Consider the following 20,816-nt stretch of genomic DNA (forward strand, 5'->3'; position numbering starts at 1 on the left):
AGAGACAGTAAAGGACAGGGAAGCTTGGCATGCTGCAGTTCATGAGGTCACAAAGAATCAGATATCACCTAGCAACACAACAAGTGGAGACACCTTCAAGGCCCCCGCATGTTCTATCCTCACTCTACCCTGACAATCTACCAGTGTGTCAAAAGGACAATGTGCCACTGGAAAATTAATAAGATTTATTCTAGGAATTCAAATGTAATTCTGTATTTACTCTTTCAATAAATTTGGGGAAGTTGTGCAGAAAAGAGCTAACAGCAATATACAGCAGCTGAAAGGTGGAAAACAACCCATATATTTGACTAAAGAATAAATAAAAGATGGTGTCTGTGTGTATATGAATATGTGTGTAGACACACAACAGAATATATTATTTAGCCATAAAAAGAAATGAAGTACTTAAACATGCTACAACATAAACACCAAAAACATGCTGATAAGTGAAAGTCACAGAAGACCACACACTGTAAGATCCCATTCATCCAAAATGTCCAAAAGAAACACCTCTGGAGACAGACAGTAGATAAGAAGCTGCTTACACTGGAGACATGAGGGCTATGGAGAACAAGTGAAGACAGGGTTGGAGAGTGACAGCTAAAGGGTGTTCAGATTTTTCTCCTTCCAGTTTTATTGAGACATAACTGACACATGCACCGTATAAGTTTAAGGTGTATAGCATGAAGATTTGACTTGATACATGGTGAAGTGATTATCACAATAAGCTCAGTGAAACATTCATCCTCGAATATAGATACAGAATTAAAGAAGCAGGAAAAAATATGCTCCTTGTGATGAGAATTCTTAGGATTGACTCTAAGAACTTTCATGTAACAAACAGCAGTGTTAATTCTAATCATCACATTGTACAGTACATTCCTAGCTCTTCTTTATCTTATAACTAGGAGGCATACCCTGTACCTTTCGGCAACCTGCATCAGTGTGCCCACTTCCCCAAGCCCCCACTTCTGGTAACCACAATCTGCCCTTTTTCCATGAGTTTATTTGTATGTTTGCTTGTTTTTGAAGTATAACTGACCTATAACATTATGTTAGCTCCTGTTATACAACATAGTAATTTGCCACTTCTACACATTTCAAGAAAAAAAAAAGTTACAAAATGTCACCTTACAAAAACATTACACAGTTATTGACTATATTTCCCACACTGCACATTTCATACCCGTGACTGGTTTATTTTGCAAATGGAAGCTTATACCTCTTAAGCTCCCTCACATACTCCCCTCTTCCCTTCAACCTCAGTCCTCTGGCAACCACTTGTTTGCTCTCTCTATTCATAATTCTGTCTTTATTTTGCTATGTGTAATTGTTTGTTTTGTTTTTTAGATTCCAGATATAAATGAAATCAAACAGTATTTGTTTTTTTATATGTGATTTATTTCAGTTAACATAATACTCTCTAAGGTCCATCTAAGTTGTCACAATTGGCAAATTTCATTTTTTACGGGTGAATAATATTCCACTGTATGAATATAAACACATGCAGCACCTCTTCTTCATCCATTCATCTACTGATGGCCCCCTGGGTTGCTTCCGAAGCTTGGCTGCTGTAAATAATGCTGCAATAAACACAGGGGTGCACACATCTTTTCAAAATAGTGTTTTTGCTTTCTTTCGATAAATACTCAGGAGCGCAATTACTGGATCATTTGACAGCTCTCTCTCTCTCTCTCTTTTTTTTGGCAGTCCTATTTTTAATTTCTTGAGAAGTTTCCATATTACTTTCCACAGTGGCTGGGCAATTTATATCTTCACCAATAGTGCACAATCGTTCCCTTTTCTCCACATCCTGGCCAACATTTGTTACCTGTTGTCTTTGTTTTGGCTGTGCTGGGTCTTAGTTGTGGCTCTTCATTGAGACATACAGGATCTTTATTGGAAGCACATGGGATCTCATTCCTTGACAAGGATCAAAACCAGGCCCCCTACAGTGGGAGTGCAGAATCTTAGGCGCTAGACTACCAAGGAAGTCCCTGTCGTTTTTTAAAATGGCAGCCATTCTGACAGGTATGAGGTGATATTTCATTGTTTCTGATTTGCATTTCCTTGATGATTAGTGACGCTGAGCATCTTTTCATGTGCCTGTTGGCAATTTATCTTCTTTGAAAAAATATCTATTCAGATCCTCTGCCCATTTTTTAATCAGCTTGTTTTTCTTCTGATATTGTGTTGTATGAGTTCCTTGTATATTTTGGGCATTAACCCTTTATCAGATATATTATTAACAAATATCTTCTCCCATTCAGCAGGTAGCCTTTTCCTTTTGTTGACAGTTTCCTTTGAGTGTACAAAAGATTTTTGGTTTGACGTAGTCCCATTTGTATGTTTTTACTTTTATTTGCTTTACCTGTGGAGATATAGCCCCCAAAATATTACTAAGACTAATGTCAAAGATGGTGTTGCCTATGTATTCCTCCAGAATTTATGGTCTTAGCTCTTATATTTCAATCTTTAATCCACTTTGAATTTATACTTGTGAATGGTGTGACACATTAGTCCAGTGATTCCTTTGCACAGAGCTATCTACTTCTCCCAGGACCATTTACTGAAGACTTTGTCTTTCCCGCGGTATATTCTATGTATCTATTTTTCTGCCATATTATATTCTTTTGGTAATATAGCTTGAAGTAAGGGAACATGATATACCGAGTTTTACTCTTCTTTCTCAAAAATGTTTTAGCTATTCAGGGTCTTTTTTCCATACTAATTGTAGGATTATTTGGCCTAGTCCTGTGAAAAATGCCACCCGTATTTTGATACAGATTGCACTGAATCTGTAGATCGTCTTGAGTAGTAGGATCATTTTAATAATATTAATTATTCCAATCCATGAACACAGTATATCTTTCCATCTGTTTGTGTTCTCTTCAGTTTCTTTAATCAGTGCCTTATTGTCTGGTAATCAAACAGGAGATGGCAAGAGTGAACGTCGACATTTTCGGAATCAGCAAACTAAAATGGACTAGAAAGGTGAATTTAACTCAGATGACTATTATATCTACTACTGTGGGCAAGAATTCCTTAAAAGAAATGCAGTAGCCATCACAGTCAACAAAAGAGCCTGAAATGCAGTACTTGGATGCAGTCTCAAAAATGACAGAATGATCTCTGTTCATTTTCAAGGCAGACCATTCAATATCACGGTAATCCAACTCTATGCCCAGTCCAGTAATGCTGAAAAAGCTGAAGTTGAACAGTTCTGTGAAGACCTACAAGACTTTTTAGAACTAACACCCAAAACTGATGTCCTTCTCATTATAGGAGACTGGATTGCAAAAGTAGGGAGTTGAGAAATACCTGGAGTAGCAGGCAAATTTGGCCTTGGAGTACAGAACGAAGCAGGGTAAAGGCTAATAGAGTTCTGCCAAGAGAACGCACTGGTCATAGCAAACATCCTCTTCCAACAACAAAAGAGAGGAATCTACACATGGACATCTCCAGATGGTCAGCACTTGGACTGATTATATTTGTTGCAGCCAAAGATGGAGAAACTCTATACAGTCAACAAAAACAAGACGGGGAACTGACTGTGGCTGAGATCATAAACTTCTTATTGCCAAATCCAACTTAAATTGAAGAAAGTGGGGAAAACCACTAGACCATTCAGGTATGGCCTAAATCAAATCCCTTATGATTATACAGTGGAACTGAGAAATAGCTTTAAGGATTAGATCTGATAGAGTGCCTGATGAACTATGGACGGGGGTTTGTGACATTGTACAGGAGAAAGGGATCAAAACCATCTTTAAGAAAAAGAAATGCAAAAAAGCAAAATGGCTGTCTGGGGAGGCCTTACAAATAGCTGTGAAAAGAAGAGACCCAAAAAGCAAAGGAGAAAAGGAAAGATATACTCATTTGAATGCAGAGTTCCAAAAAATAGCAAGGAGAGATGAGAGCCTTCCTCAGCGATCAAGGCAAAGAAATAGAGGAAAACAAGAGAATGGGAAAGACTAAAGATCTCTTCAAGAAAATTAGAGATACCAAGGGAACATTTCATGCAAAGATGGGCTCAATAAAGGACAGAAATGGTCTGGACCTGACAGAAGCAGAAGATATTAAGAAGAGGTGGCAAGAATACACAGAAGAACTGTACAAAAAATATGTTCACGACCCGGATAATCACGATGGTGTGATCACTCAGCTAGAGCCAGACATCCTGGAATGTGAAGTCAAGTGGCCCTTAGAAAGCATCACTACAAACAAAGCTAGTGTAGGTGATAGAATTCCAGTTGAGCTATTTCAAATCCTGAAAGATGAAGCTGTGAAAGTGCTGCACTCATTATGCCAGCAAAGTCAGAAAATTCAGCTGTGGCCACAGGACTGGAAAAAGGTGTTTTCATTCCAATCACAAAGAAAGGCAATGCCGAAGAATGTTCAGACTACTGCACAATTACACTCATCTCACATGCTAGTGAAGTAATCCTCAAATTTCTCCAAGCCAGGCTTCAGTAGTATGTGAACCATGAACTTCCAGATGTTCAAGCTGGTTTTAGAAAAGGCAGAGAAACCAGATATCAAATTGCCAATATCCGTTGGATCATGGAAAAAGCAAGAGAGTTCCAGAAAAAAAATCTACTTCTGCTTTATTGACTATACCAAAGCCTTTGACTGTGTGGATCACAATAAACTGTGGAAAATTCTTAAGAGATGGGAATACCAGACCACCTGACCAGCCTCTTGAGAAACGTGTATGCAGGTCAGGAAGCAAGAGTTAGAACTGGACATGGAGCAACAGACTGGTTCCAAATAGGAAAAGGAGTATGTCAAGGCTGTATATTGTCACCCTGCTTATTTAACTTCTATGCAGAGTACATCATGAGAAACGCTGGGCTGGAAGAAGCACAAGCTGAGATCAAGATTGCCGGGAGAAATTTCAATAACCTCAGATATGCAAATGACACCACCATTATGGCAGAAAGCGAAGAATTAAAAAGCCTCTTGATGAAAATGAAAGTGGAGAGTGAAAAAGTTGGCTTAAAGCTCAGCATTCAGAAAACAAAGATCATGGCATCTGGTCCAATCACTTCATGGCATATATATGGAGAAACAGTGAAAACAGTGGCAGACTTTATTTTGGGGGGCTTCAGAATCACTGTAGATGGTGATTGCAGCCATAAAATTAAAAGACGCTTGCTCCTTGGAAGAAAAGTTATATCCAACCTAGACAGAATATTAAAAAGCAGAGACATTAATTTGCCAACAAAGGTCCATCTAGTCAAGGCTATGGTTTTTCTAGTGGTCATGTATGGATGTGAGAGTTGGACTATAAAGAAAGCTGAGCGCCAAAGAATTGATGCTTTTGAACTGTGGTGTTGGAGAAGACTCTTGAGAGTCCCTTGGACTACAAGGAGATCCAACCAGTCCATTCTAAAGGAGATTAGTCATGAGTGTTCATTGGAAGGACTGATGTTGAAGCTGAAACGCCAATACTTTTGCCACCTGATGTGAAGAGCTGACTCATTGGAAAAGATCCTGATGCTGGGAGGGATTTAGGGGAGGAGAAGGGGACGACAGAGGATGAGATGGCTGGATGGCATCACTGACTCAATGGACATGGCTTTGGGTAAACTCCGGGAGTTGGTGATGGACCAGGAGGCCTGGCGTGGTACAGTCCATGGGGTCACAAAGAGTTGGACACAACTGAGCGACTGAACTGAACTGAAGTACCAGACTACAATCCATGGGGTCACAGAGTCAGATACAACTTAGTGACTAAAGAACAACAGGTCTTTTACCTCCAGAGTTAAATCTTTTTCTAAGTTTGTATTTTTTTTAATGTAATTGTAAATTCTAACCACCAATGATTTAGTTAGGCTACGAGATCAGTCTTGGTAAATGGCAGTAATAGCTGAAATTGTACTCATTATAGCTGTTACAGGGCTTCCCTTGTGGCTCAGACAGTAAAGCATCTGCCTACAATGTGGGAGACCTGGTTTTGATCCCTGGGTCGGGAAGATCCTCTGGAGAAGGAAATGGCAACTCACTCCAGTACTCTTGCCCAGAAAATACCATGGACGGAGTTCCTGGTAGGCTACAGTTCATGGGGTCTCAAAGAGTCAGACACTGAGCGACTTCACTTCATAGCTGTTATGGTTGAACTGTGCTCCGCCCCCCAAGTATTTTGAAGTCCTAGCCTCTAGTACCTGTGAACATGATCTCATTTGGAAATAGGGTTTTTACAGATGAGATTACATTATGATGAGATCGTTAGGATGGGGCCTAATCAAAAAGACTAGCAGAAGTCATTAGAAGAAGAGACAAACAGAATATCATGTGAAGATGACAGGCAGAGGTTAGAATGATAACAGCTACAAGGAAAAGAACATCAAGAATTGACAGCTACCACCAGAAGCTAGAAAGTGGCAAGGAAGGATTCTGTACAGAGCCCTAGAAAGGAACCAATCCTGCTAAAACCTCGATTTTGGACTTCTAGCCTCCAGAACCATGAAAGAACAATTCTATTGCTTTAAGCTGTCTGATTTTTGGTCCTTTGCGACAGCAGCCCTAGGAAACTGACACAATAGCTGATAAAGCCTTAGAGACTTCTTTGTTCTTTTAAGTATACTGGTTTTTTCTTGATTATAAAATAGTATTTGTTTTTTATATAGATATCTAAAATACACATAAATATTGCAAACAGAAAATTTAGAAATACATACAATCCCATAGAAGGAGAGAATCACTGTTAATAAAGCTACTGAAATACATTCTTAATAGTACCCTGGCCTAACCATCAAACTCTTAAGTGAAATTTCATTTTAAAATCTTTTCACTAATAAGCAATATAGCTAACTAAGGGACACACTGAAGACTTTTCAGTGATATATTACAACCATCTACCTTACTAGTAAAACTATTTAAAACTTTAGCAAGCTATCTATAAGTATACCTATACTTATATATACCTATACATAGGTAAGTGTGCATGCTAAGTCACTTCAGTGATGTCCAACTCTGCAACCCTATGGACTGCAGCCCACCAGACTCCTCTGTCCATGCAGATTCTCCAGGCAAGAATACTGACTAGAGTGGGTTGCCATCCCCTCCTCCAAGGGATCTTCCCATATGTAGGTAGATAAGTAAGTTAAAGCAAAACAACAACAACAACAAAAACTCATTCATTATAGGGCTCCTTTTTATAAAGTTGAAGGATTACAGTAAGAAAGATAATCGAATAGATGACTTTTGATATACAAAACCACTGTCACTCTACAAATGGAGGAACTAGAGAAGATGATACTAGAAAATTTATTAAACACAAAATAAAGGTAAAGTAATAAGGACAAACTATACTACCACCACCCAAAAAAACAAATTTTAAGTAAATTTCAATGTTTGTATCTTTTTGCTCAACTTCTTTATGTCCAATAAAGAACTGTGCTTTATTTATTCTGGCTGTTACTAATCACTAGTTTCCAACGGTAACTAATTAGAGACAAACAGGAGTGCGTATGTATCCAGCATACAGAGTATGAACAGGAAAGACAATGGCTTATGACAATCTGCTTTAAGACATGATCTTCAGAAGAAAAGTATGCCAAGGCAGGGATCACCTAACATTCCTTTGCCTTGACAAAGCCCCAAACTGAACTCCTGCTTTACCTCTATCTTCTTCCGCATCTTAGCTGATGGTAACTTCATCATTCTAGTCACTCAGAAGAAATAATCTTCGTATCCTCTTTGACACCTCTTTCTTGAATATCTCAGAAACAATGTGCCCAATTCTTACCATTTCCACTTCTACTATTCTAGACTTTGCCATCATCAGATCTTTCCTGGATTGCCAAATAATGTCCTAATTGTCTCCTTGCTTCTACCATTAACCGTTACAGTCTATGCTCAAGATTAGACATAAAACTTCTAAAATTAAATGATAAAGCCATCCCTCTGCTCAAAACTTTTTAATGGGTCCTTATTACACTCAGATTAAAAATCAAAGTCTTTACAATGGCTTGCAAAGCTTACGCTGCTGCTGCTGCTGCTGCTAAGTCGCTTCAGTCATGTCCGACTCTGTGCGACCCCATAGACGGCAGCCCACCAGGCTCCCTCACCCCTGGGATTCTCCAGGCAAGAATACTGCAGTGGGTTGCCATTTCCTTCTCCAGCGCATGAAAGTGAAAAGTCAAAGTGAAGTCGCTCATTTGTGTCCGACTCTTAGCGACCCCAGAGACTGCAGCCTACCAGGCTCCTCCGTCCATGGGATTTTCGAGGCAAGAGTACTGGAGTGGGGTGCCATTGCCTTCACTACCTGCTAAAAGTAAAAACGCTTTTTTCTAAACTCACACCACTTCTGAGCCCAAATGTGTGTGGTTTTACACAATAAGCAATTCTCTAATTCTCAAAAGACACTACAATTTAACTCGATTTGACACTACTGGAGTTAGTATCACATTCCACAAGCCAACGGCTCAGTTCCACCAGACTGACTCCCCATTTCAGACACCAACCACAAGCCCCAAGTAGTCACCTGTATTTCTGATCAAGCACCAATCAGTTAGGGGTTCCCTCTAACCTCTGCCAAGGATTCAATTAACTTGCTGGCATGACTCTGGAAAACAGCTTACCTGAGTGGATTTCAAGTTCACTATAAAAGGATACAACTCACGAACAGTCTGATGGAAGAGCTGCATAGGGCAAAGAATGTGGGAAGGGGCAATGAGCTTCCACACCCTCTCAAGAACACCATCCTCCCAACACCTCTACAAGTTCACCAACCCAAAAGCTCTCCAAACCGCTTCAGTTAGGATTTTTTAATGGAGGCCTCATTGTGTGGCCATGCTTGATTAAATATTTGGCCACTGGTGAGTAGCTCAACCTCCACGTCTCCCCTCTCTGGAGGTTTGTGTGTATGCGTATGGTGAGTAGAGAGGGTTGGAGGGCTGAAAATTTCAATCCTCTAATCACATGGTTGGTTTCGTGGCAATCAGTTCTCACTCTGCGGCTAGCACCCAGTCACCAACACACATTTATCTCAACCACCGCCATCTCAACACACATTTATCACCTTGCAGATTCCAAGAATTTTTGGAGCTGTGTGCCAGGAAACAGGCAGAGACCAAATATACATTTCTTCTTATGTAACACCGGCCCATCTTCTCACCTCTAACTCCATCCCTAACTACTTTCCCTTTACATTCTCCGTTTTCAACTTTATGGGCCTCCTCATTATTCCTGAACAAACCACGCAAACTCCTGCTCTAAAGCCTTGACACTCTATTCCTCTGCCTGGAATACACTTCCTCTTGATACCCACATGACTTCTCTTTGGCTCACTTCATGTTTGCTTTGCTCAAAAATCACCTTCTATATGAGGCTTATACTTAAAATTGCGACCCACTCCATATCCCCAGTTCCCCTTGCCCTGTTCTACTTTTTCTTTTCTCCTTGGCACTCTTCACCAACTATGATAGCATACAACTGACTTATTGTTTTTTATCACTGTTTATCATTGTTTCTCCTCCCAATCCTCTTAGAATATAAACTGAATTCCAAGCAACTAGAACAATACAAAGTACATTGTAGGCAGTCATTAAATACTTACTGAATGAAGCTCAGGAAATAAAGCGAAACCTCAATCAACAAACCCTATGAAATCAACAAAGAGGGCCTAGGCATTCAGGGTATAGGGCAATTTCCCACCACTTGGCAGCTGGGTTAGTGTCAGTAGTATACTGGCAAGGAGGCAAGATTATTTCAGGCCTATACAGCGGTACCTTGTAAGAGGAAACATCTTCTAGGGTTCAAATAGACTGCTCACCTAAAAACAGGGAGGGCCATCATTAGAGGGCCAAGATTTTATTATGCAGGGTGAGAAGTTTAGAAGAAGATAAAGTACAAAGCACCTGGTTAACAAAGAATGCCCTGATGGGTTCTTGACAAGGATGGAATTCATGTTCTGATACTGACCTCATGATTTCCAATTACTCTACCTCTGAAAAATTTCCACCAACACAGCATATTACTCAACTACTTAATCATCAAAAGCAAATGAATTCCATTAGCTATAATTATAATCTATATTAAAAAGTTCATAGAATTATTGTAAGAATCATAAACCATGTCTAAAAGAACTAATAAATGCCCAAAACATGGCAAGCACTCAGTAAAAGTGCAAGCTAACTATAATGACAGCAAAAACACAATCTTTGATATAAAATGATATTTAACAATATAAAAAACACATTTGAAGAAAAAGTAAAAGCTGTATTGATATTTTACACCCCATTTTGTTATTCCTCCATTTCTTTAAACTGACATATCAACCTTGACTAAAGACTTAATCCAGATTAGTGGCATCAGATAAACTGTACAATGAATTATTAACTTCCAAAATTTAAAATCTATTAAGTCATTCTTAGTAGAAAATAAGCAGTTTCATTTGTAGAGCTATCCTACTTTAAGAAAACTTAAAATATGAAAACTAATTACAAAAAAATGTTTGGGAATGCTTCACTTTACAAGTGGATTCACCACAGTATTATTTTAAACATTCATTTACGAACTGAGCTAGAGAAAGAGAAATGAGTTACAATGTTAGAAGGCAATGCATCAGAAATAAAGTGAAAGCAATTCTGAAATAATGTAAGCAACAGAGATTTAATTTAGAAGAATTCAACCTATATACAACTTTTCAGAAAAAATTCAAAACTTCCTTAATGACAATTTTAATTCATAAAAAACATGACAACCATGCAGCCATAAACAACAACTAGCAACTTTTCTGAAGTGACTCATGTGAAATAAAAGTTCTTCAACCATATCCAACGGCTTGTAGCACGCTGGGGTATGTCACAGAACACCTCTGATGGCAGCCTAGAGACCCCTTAGGATGATGTTTGTAAAAACATTAAATATAATTCATGGGATTACAATTAAAAAAGGACGAAAAAAGTGTATGAGTCCCAAGAAAACCAGTTACATTAAAATTCAGTTCTAATCATAGACCACAGGTTGAATTATCAATCCTCAGTTAATAAAAGAACTGCTGATAGAGGAAATGGATTAACTTGGAAAAGCAAAAAAGAAATACTTTTGCCTAAATATTCTATGCATGTAGTATTCCTAGTATTTAAAAAAGTAACTTGCCAAGATTAGGATATTATATAGTTATTTAAAGTTTAAATAACCTTTGAAAGTTTTTATCTCTGGTAGAACGTTTCTTGTTCCTACTGTGCACATACTATAATGCAAAATAACAGTTTCAGCAGGAAAATAATTTGTGATTTGACTACTGAATGTGTACATTACCTTAAAACAGAATTTTCAGTTTTGAACTCTTTGTCTGGCTAAAAAAAAAACTTCTAAATCATTATTCCCAAAATATCCTGGTACTACACAGTTTAAAATATACACTTGACACTAAATAATGGAAAAGATCTTGAATCACAGTATTTACTAAAGTCGTTTTTTGATTTTTTAAGAAAAAGAATAAACTAGATGAGAAATGGTGCCCTTCCACCATTAAAATAGCTTTCTTTGAAAAAAACCACCTTTTTGTATCTTCTAAAGAAAATATTAATAAGTGACTATTAGTGTCAAGTTACAAGAGCTATACAAATCTACCTACATTTATAAAAACATTTTTTTAGTTAATAGGGAAAATGAAAGATCTATTCTTGGTTGCTTATTTTTCACACTGTAGGAAAAAAACACACATAACTAGTGAGTTGAGTAGAATAAATCACTTTCATGTTTTATCACTAGTAATTGTAAACCTAAACAAACTGTACAGTGAGTTCATTTTAAAAACGAATAAAATTTAAAATAAAAACAAAAACCTTGTTTTTTCAGAGCATAACTAACTCCTTCCTACAGTGTGTTTGTCTATTTGAAATTATGACAACGGCAGATAAATCATATATTACTTTTGCACTATGTTTCATTTGTTTTCATTTCTTTTTGCCTAGACCATCATCATGGAACTGAAAAGAATAGAACATCAAACTAACAAGAAGTATTTATTTATTTATTTATTTATTTTCCAAGAAGTATTTAATATTAACTTAGCCAAAAGTTCATTTCAATCCGAATTTTGTTAGGAATTTCTCCTTCTTTTAAATACTGAGAATTACGAACGCTTTTCTTAAAAGAACATTACTAAAAGTGAATCAGATCCTAATCACAAAGAACCTCCTAAATTTAAACATCCCTCAGAAACAGCCTTGAAAACTCACTGCAAAAAATACATATTTTCTTCCAGATAAGGAAACGTTTGGCAAGCTCTTATCTAACAAATAAAGCCTTGCAGTGCATTTGCAAGCATTAATGAGGCTTCGCACTGATGGAGAAAACCTTGTAGTGGAGTAACAAAACCTCAGAGCACGCTCAAATTGCTGGCTTCAGAAACGCTCTCTGCCACACCTGTGCAAGCACTTCCCGTTCTCCAAAGATATTTAAAGTTGTTTGGTAAATGTCCCGCTGGAGAAAGAAATGGCAACCCACTCCAGTATTCTTGCCTGGAAAATCTCACGGACGGAGGAGACTGGCGGGCTACAGTCCAAAGGGTCGCAAAGAGTCGGACAGGACTGGGCACACACCAGACCAGAAATGTCCACTAAATCGCCATTTAGAAGCTAAACATTAACTTCATAAATTACTACTACTGAATCACTAAGTATTACTACTACCACTCAGAAATCACCAGTCCGAAGGGTCTCACGAATCATCTCTTCTCCAAACAGAACAACAAAACCTCTTTAAAAAGCGGCTGCTCGAGAGGCAATGGCTTGGATAGTGAGGGGCAGGCACCAGGTAAGCGTAATATTCATAATTGCAAAGCACTAAGCGACCCAGCAGGATCCCAGGTTCCGCCTCTGGCCAGCCCTCAAACGCAGCAGGAACAACCACAACCCAGTAAGTACAGGACCTCCTCCCAACGCGGTCGCCTCCAGCCTGGCCAAAGGAACCTCCGCCAGATCTGGACGCGGCGGGAGGGCTGCGTGACCTCCAGAGCCTGCCCCGAAGCGGGTGGGGGAGGAGGGCGGGGGGCAGCGAGGAGAGACACCGAGTCTGGGACTGCAACGAGGGTCTTCCAGTCAGGCCCGCGGAGGTCGCAGGTCTTTGGATCTCCAGCCAGGGACTAGTTTCGGAGACTTACCTTGAGCTCTGCCCTTTTAGCGAGAAGGGCGTGCGGTCCAGGTAGAGAAATATGGGCCTTCTACCGCCACAGGGCAATCTCCTGCTGGCCCAGCTCCGCGTCAAGCTGACACCAGGCTGACACACCAACAGCTGCCACCGAAACCGAGGCTCACCGGGAACTGGAGCAGAGGCGACTGGTCGCCGCCGCCCAGACCTCGACCCAGCGAATGGAGCATGCGCGCACGCCTCACCACCCAAAGGCCAGTCAGGCCAGTGACACCTGCGATCAACAGGTCCTGGGAGCCCCGCCCAAATCCCCGCCTCACTCTCGCCCCGCCTCCTCGAAGCTGACCCCGCCCCCAGGCTCCAGGAGCTGGCTCCGCCCCCACGCGCGATTTCCCGGCTTTCCGGACCTGCAGATCTGTGTTCCCGCGCGGGTTCGATAGGGCTGGCGATCCAGTTGACTTACTTTGAGCCGCGAGATCCCGCGAGAGCAGGGAGTTGACCATTTTTCTTAAGGCGGGAGCGGAGCGCGGGGGTTAACTGTTGTTCCAGAAAGGAGGCTGCAGGTTGGTTTTTGTGGTGTAGAGGGAAGAAAGGAATAGTTCTTCAGCTGGAAGTGATACTCTTGGTCATTTATTTATTCATTATTTTCTAAGCTCTGGGACACGAATCCACCACAGACTGGGCTTTAAGTTATTACCTCAGAGAAAACGACCTGTATCGCTCCTCACCTCGAAAACCTAGGCGAATTCGCAGTTCTCTTTAGCTTTCTGTGAATCTTTACAATCTGTTTGCAGTTAAGTGATTTACATTGGCTTGAATGTATATTCCCCAACTGGTTGTTTCATGACTATTTAATAAAATGAAAGGCTTAATAAACATTGACCCGGTTAATGGTCAATTGTGAGAAAAATGTGGCTGCCTCCTTACTGTGCTTTCAACAGGTTTTAAGTTGCAAGCTAATGTTTGGGAAATGGGCGAAACTTAGTTTTGTAATAACTTGTTTCTTAGGAATGGTAGTAAAAGGAAAACCCACTGTCATCTTTAGTATAAAAGATCCCTCTCAATGAGTAGTAAGGTTTTGGAACTCACTTCAAAGCTGTTGCAGGTTCAACATACAGATTCTAAAAATTGATTTAACTAAACTCTTAAACAGGTAGGTAACTCTAAATGTCTGTTTGAAGAAACAGAAGGAGGAAACATTTTCGATTGGTATAGGCGAGTAGTACCTGTGACTGAATCAAGGAGAATTTGTTGAGCATTTATTGTTCCCTTCACTGAATTGGGCACTGAAGAAAATACAGTGAATTTTAAAATACAGTTCTTGCCCTCAGGAAATTTAAAACTTGGAGAATGAGAAAAAGAACTACATTTAAAAAATAGCACCATTAATTCCCCCCTTGCTTGCCCTAGTGCTACTTTCTCCTGGTTTTGCGACTAGCTCTCTGAGGCACTTTAAATATTTTTATTCTTAACTGTGCCCTCTGTGTTCCCAAACTCTCCATTTTCTTGTGTTGTTACTTCTTTTGTCTCCTTGAACAGTCTTTTCCCCACGATGGACTTAGCTACTAGATATCCTGGGCACCTGGAGAAGGAAAGAGGAACCCGGTGGGCTGCTGTCGATGGGGTCGCACAGAGTCGGACATGACTGAGGCGACTCAGCAGCAGCAGCAGCAGCAGCAGCATCCTAGGCACCAAGGACTCCCAAATGGATACCTTCAGCTTAGACCCTTTTAAGCAACAGCATCTTTGGGTGTCATGTGCTGAGTCACTTCAGTAGTGTCCAACTCTTTGCAATCCTATGAACTGTAGCACACCAGGCCCCTCTGTCCATGGGATTCTCCAGGCAAGAATACTGGAGTGGATTGTCATTCCCTTCTCCAGGGGATCTTCCCGACCCAGGAATCGAACCCTTGTCTCTCATTTCTTATGGTTTCACATTGCAGGCAGTCATATAGGTACTTATGTCCCAAATTGACTTGGACATCTTTTCTGTTCCCTACTCCTAGTGCCTTATCTCGTCCCACCCATCTGGAACCTACACTGCTTTCATTGCCTATTTTAGATAATAGCACCCAGTTGCCCAAATCAAGAATCCATGTGTACCCCTATATTACATTTCCTTCACTTCCTCTGTCCTGATACCAAATTTGATTAATTCATCTCCTTAAGGATCTCAACCCCCGCACCCCTTTTAATCTCCACTCTCGCTATCTTAATCTATCGTCATCATCATCTCTCCTAACTCATCTCCCTTGGACCACTGCAATAGGCTCTAATTATTTCCCACTCCAGTCCAACATCCATGTCTGTTATAATTTTTCTAACATGAAAATATGATTACAATATTACCAAGCTTTTTTCAGGAGCTCCCCATCTCCTTCAGGACCTGGCCCCAGGCTTAGTCTCATCTACTACTCTTGCCCATTTACTCCACGCTAGCTATATAGAATTCCTTGCTCATCTGTGTTTCTACTAGGTTCTCTCAAGATCTTTTAGGTCTCAGTTGAATACTTATTTCATCCATGGAAACTTTCATAAATTCCTGAGACAGGTTTGCCCTTCACCCTTTTTGGGTTTATTTATAACAATATGTTGTACTATAGTTATTTCTTTGCAAATGTAACTGACAGAGCACTCTTGAAAAATAATTTGAGCTATGGATAATAAAGACTCATACTATCTCCCTGCCTCCTTTCTAGATTGTAGAAGAATGCCCTTCAGTTTACCATGCTCAAGAATTTGACAAAACCGTGACTGTACAGGTTTTTTAATTCGCAAACTTTCTGTACTTCTTGGCGTATTTAAGTACTGAGTTTTACATGGTATACTAGGTCACAAGTTAGAGTCAAATGGGCGGTCTGAAGCAAACATGAAAAAAAGGAAAATTGACAGTGCACTGTATTTTAGGACAGGAGTTACTCCCAAAAACTTTGTAGTTAGAAATGTCACAACATAAGTTTTAACTGTACTGCCTCTGAGAATTACTGTTTGTTCTCGAAGTATATATGTATACGTTTAATTCAGTAGTTATTTTATTGGGCAGACCTAAATTAATGAGGAAAAATCTCTGCACTTCTCACTGACTTGAGATCATGAAAGGAAAGATTTGGAATGCCAAAGACCACCTTATGTTGTTTGAATGAGGCCGAGCCAAAGTTTACATCTTCAGCACCACCACACTTACATGCCTCTTTATTATTCTGGAATGATTATAATCCAGACTTTGGGAGATGTACCACCTTGTGGTTCTATTCACCCTATTCACTAATTAGTAGAGGTAACAGTATCTTTCCTGAGAAACAACAGCTAAAGACATGGCAAACCATGAATGGGCTGGTTAGGATAAAGTGAAATACAGTGTAGAGAAGTTGTAGCTAAATGGCTATCTCAGGATTGGATGTGAGACTAACTCCTTTTTTCCTAATTACATGAAGGAAATGTTGAAAAGTGTTATCTTCTAAGTAAACCTGTAGAGAACAGGGACTATATTTTTTCAGTGTGAATTTCTAGGGCATAGCACAGTGCCTGGCATAGATATATAACAAATGTGTTTAGTGGATGGGCTGAAGAACTAGAAGTTCTGTTAATTTTTTAGAGAATAGAGACATCTGTGTGGACCAGAATTGTTGGGGAAAGCTGCTATGGGAGATCAGATATGAGCTTCAACTTGGAAGGTTCACAGGTAGGCATATTTGAAGGCACTGTGGAGGAGATATGACTATTCAAGAGCAAAGTTTTAGAAACAGGAATTAAAGCCAATGAAGGGCTATAATAGGAAGCCTTTTAAGTTCTTGAACAGGATGTTTAGTTTGGAATTATATACGGATTTGTAGGGGAAATGGTAGTGAGGCAAGAATATGAGCTAAATCAGTACACTTCCAGAGAAACCTTCAGTGATGATGAGGCCAAGCAAAAAATCTAGTCATAATCAACCACTTCCTCTGACTCACATACCAATTTTTGTAACACCATCCTCGTACATGGCTTTCCTCCAACCTGTTTGGTTGTTCCTTTTCAATATTTTCAACCTGCTTTTCTCTTACACTTTCTAGATGATGGTGTTCCGTAGTGCCTGGCCCTAAGACCAGGTTTTATCCTCATGGTTTTAAATATATATTTTGCACACAGCAGCCAAAGTAGCCTATTTCAAATGTTGACATGTTACCCCCCTACTTAAAATTGTTCAAAGACTTACTATCTACATAAAATAAAATCCAAATAGACACCTGAATGAGCTATTCTTCCCTCCCTAACAGCATCTCATGCTATCAAGGATTTTGCACTCTTTATTCCCTATACCTAGAAGCCTGGTTCTTAATGGGAGGGGTGATATTGTCTCTCAAGGGACATTTGGCAAAGGCCAATACGTTGCTGATTGTCACAGGGTAGGAAGGGAGTGCTGCTACTGGTATCCAGTTGGGGTGAGGCCAATTCTAAACACCACATAACAGACAAGACAGTCACCCACAACAAAGAACTATATGGTTCAAAATGTCATTAGTGCCAAAGCTGAAAAACCCTGACCTACAATGCCTTCCCCTGAGTCTCCAAGTGGTTTTAACTTTGTCTTCCTAGAAGTCATCTTTTACTTAGAACTTCCTACCTGTCCCTATCACAGTGTTCTGTTTATTCATCTCATACCACTTTTCACAACCTGTGATTATTTAGTTTATTTGTTTGTCTTTCTCACTATCTAGAAAGCAGATCCAATGAAAAGCCTCTCTCCATCATTACTCTTTCTGTACAGGCTAATACAGTGCCACAGGGTACGCATCAATAAAGAGTTATTTGATACCTGAATCTGGATCTACAATATGTCACGGAATGAAAACTTAACAATAAGGCTTTTTCTTCTTTTTTTCTGTAAAATTAAAATATGCAGTTACTGAGAGAACAGATTGAAGACACCTGCAAGGAAGTTGTCATCACTCAGAGTGTCTTCTGGAAGTCAGCTGGTCTGAGGTCAGTATTCAAATATGCTCCACAAATACCCTTCCTTCCTAAGTAGCTTCTCACAATCAGAACCAAAAGTAGAATCATACTATGGCCAATTTAACTAATGTCTGTGAAGTAAAGAGAATCAGTCAGGAAGGAAAAAAAGAAACAAGGATGAGTAGTACCAAAAATGATATGAAATTATTTGATCAAACTAAGAAGTTTAGAAGACCTAATGTTTTAATATGTGCATGTCTTTACAAAGCTATTTCAAAACTGTATTTAGAAGTACCTGGTTAATATACATTTTTTTTCAATTAAGAAAATATGTACTGTGGACATATATTGCTTTGTCCCTTCCTGCTTTTACCAGTAATAATAGATCCATACCACTTAGCCCCAGAATGGGCTTAACTCCCATGTTGAGCATTTCATCATTTTCTGGCTCTGGTGATTAGAGTATGGGTGATTTGAGCTAATCAGTATTCCTTCTCAGGAGTTTTCAAATTATTAATAGAGCTTACAGGAAAGATCCTTTTTTTTTTTTCTCTGTGTTCAAAGCTAAGCTCAGAAGTGCTTGTGGCAATGTGCCTTGTCATTTACAGTATCTGGTCTGAAAGAATAAGGCAGCTTTGGAGGAGAGGGGAAAGAGAAAAGTTCCTAAGGGTTCTCTAGCCTCTTATAAAATAGGTAATTCAGGAACTGAGTGTTCACTAAACTCCTTAAAGCTCTGCAGCATGACCTTTTGTTAAACATCAGAAAGTCAAATTCAGTATCCACAGCATCTTAGCCAGCTCTTCCTTAGGCAGAACTTTACTAGCCTTATATTCCAATCTTTCTATTAGCCAGTTAACCACATTGAGTGGTTTAACCAGTAACCTCCTTAATTTTGCTGACTTATTGTCAGCTTAAGCAATTTCATTACCTCTGTTATTTCGCTTTGAAACATCCTAATTTTCTTATCTGTAAAGTTGGGATGAGAAGTAATACTTATATATGATGTATTTTGATGTTCCCAGATAAAAGCAACTGTAAAGTCTTATACTGTGTTATTATGGCCATTAGTGGTGTTATTACAGTTACCAATACTGCTGTCGTCAATGATAATATGTTGCTGTAAGAACCTGTATATTGTTTTTCTTGCTATAATATGTATTTTATTACAGTCTCAAAGATATACAAGGCTTTAGATTCCTTTTGGTCCGGCCTCCTAGTCACTAAAGGATTATCCCTGACAGTAGTTGTCCAACCTCTGTTCAAATATGGTAACAGCAGCAGAAAACTCGATGTTCTGTGAGACATCCTTTTCTTTTTAAGAATTCTTTAACCACTAAGAAATTTTCATCACAGTGAGTTGAAATTCACCTTCTAGTAATTTCTATACACAGATCTTATTTCTGTCCTTTATAGGAACGGAGATCTATGTTTTCTTTTCCATAAGACACTACTGAACTTTGAAAACATGTTTTGTGTTTTCTAGCTAAAAGTTCTCTCAAAAAATTTTTGAAGGCCTAGTAAAATATTAAACTAATCTGTTCATTCATTCATTCATTCATTCTACTTCACCTTATCCCACAAAGATTTACAGTAAATTCTAAAAAATAAAATAAATTCTAACATATAATATAAAACAATGGTCAAACATAAATAAGAAAAAGAATCAGAACCATGAGAAAGTAGAATATGAGTAGAATGTAAAGAGTGAGAATGAAAGAACAGAAATATGCATGAGCCTGTGGCTTAAGTTTGTTTGACTCTGATCTGAAATTATAAGTGAATATGATATTTAAGTTATCAGTGACAGGAAACATTTTTCTGTCATCATCTAAAATGCTTTTTCCTCTACGTTGGCCTTCATCTAAGAAGGCTCTTACCTGTGTTCACTGACAATAGACTCATCCATATGTCCCTGGAAAATGCAGTAATAGGATTCATAATCCATGAAACTGACTTCAGGATGCAATTTTGTTGTCAACTTCTGCAAAAATATGGTGACCAAAAGAAAAAAACATACTTCTGCAATTAGCATGCTTGTCAGTTCAGTTCAGTTGCTCAGTCGTGTCCGACTCTTTGCATCCCCGAGGACTTCAGCACGTGAGGCTTCCCTGTCCATCACCAATTCCTGGAGCTTGCTCAGTCTCATGTCCATTGAGTCCATGATGCCATCCAACCATATCATCCTCTGTCATCCCCTTCTCCCCCTGCCTTCAATCTTTCCCAGCATCAGGATCTTTTCCAATGAGTCAGTTCTTTGCATTAGGTGGCCAAAGTATTGGAGTTTCAGCTTCAACATCAGTGCTTCCAATGAATATTCAGGACTGATTTCCTTGAGAATTGATGGCCTGATCTCCTTGCAGTCCAAGGGACTCTTAAGAGTCTTCTCCAACACCACAGTTCAAACGCATAAATTCTTTGGCACTCAGCTTTCTTTATAGTCCAAGTCTCATATCTATACATGACTACTGGAAAAACCATAGCTTTCACTAGATGGACCTTTGCTGGCAAAGTAATGTCTCTGCTTTTTAGTATGCTGTCTAGATTGGTCATGGCTTTTCTTCCAAGGAGCAAGCATCTTTTAATTTCATGGCTGCAGTCACCATCTGCAGTGATTTTGGAGCCCAAGAAAATAAAGTCTCTCACTCTTTCCATTGTTTCCCCATCTATTTGCCATGAAGTGATGGGACCGGATGCCATGATCTTAGTTTCTTGAATGTTGAGATTTAAGCCAGATTTTTCACTTTCCACTTTCACTTTCATCAAGAGGCTCTTTAGTT

General features: G+C 39.3%; 1 protein-coding gene and 1 long non-coding RNA gene across 5 annotated transcripts in view; one reads left to right on the plus strand and one right to left on the minus strand.

Moving 5' to 3' along the window:
* The window catches only part of USP53 (ubiquitin specific peptidase 53), a 57,141-nt gene extending 43,705 nt beyond the window's left edge, over positions 1–13,436 (minus strand). The window contains exon 1 of the mRNA XM_069593385.1: positions 13,121–13,436. The gene's annotated coding sequence lies outside the window, so the exon portion shown is untranslated. The remainder of the gene's footprint in view (positions 1–13,120) is intronic.
* Positions 13,437–13,580: 144 nt separating this feature from the next.
* LOC138442276 (uncharacterized) overlaps positions 13,581–20,816 on the plus strand; it is a 257,527-nt gene continuing 250,291 nt past the window's right edge. For 2 of the 4 annotated variants that reach the window (XR_011257611.1, XR_011257612.1), the window contains exons 1-2: positions 13,581–13,670; positions 17,990–18,069. This is a non-coding gene — a long non-coding RNA (uncharacterized lncRNA). The remainder of the gene's footprint in view (positions 13,671–17,989; positions 18,070–20,816) is intronic. The other 2 variants (XR_011257613.1, XR_011257610.1) reach the window with 1 other exon arrangement.

This window comes from Ovis canadensis, chromosome 6 (genome assembly GCF_042477335.2).
Source record: "Ovis canadensis isolate MfBH-ARS-UI-01 breed Bighorn chromosome 6, ARS-UI_OviCan_v2, whole genome shotgun sequence".
Taxonomy (NCBI): Eukaryota; Metazoa; Chordata; class Mammalia; order Artiodactyla; family Bovidae; genus Ovis; species Ovis canadensis.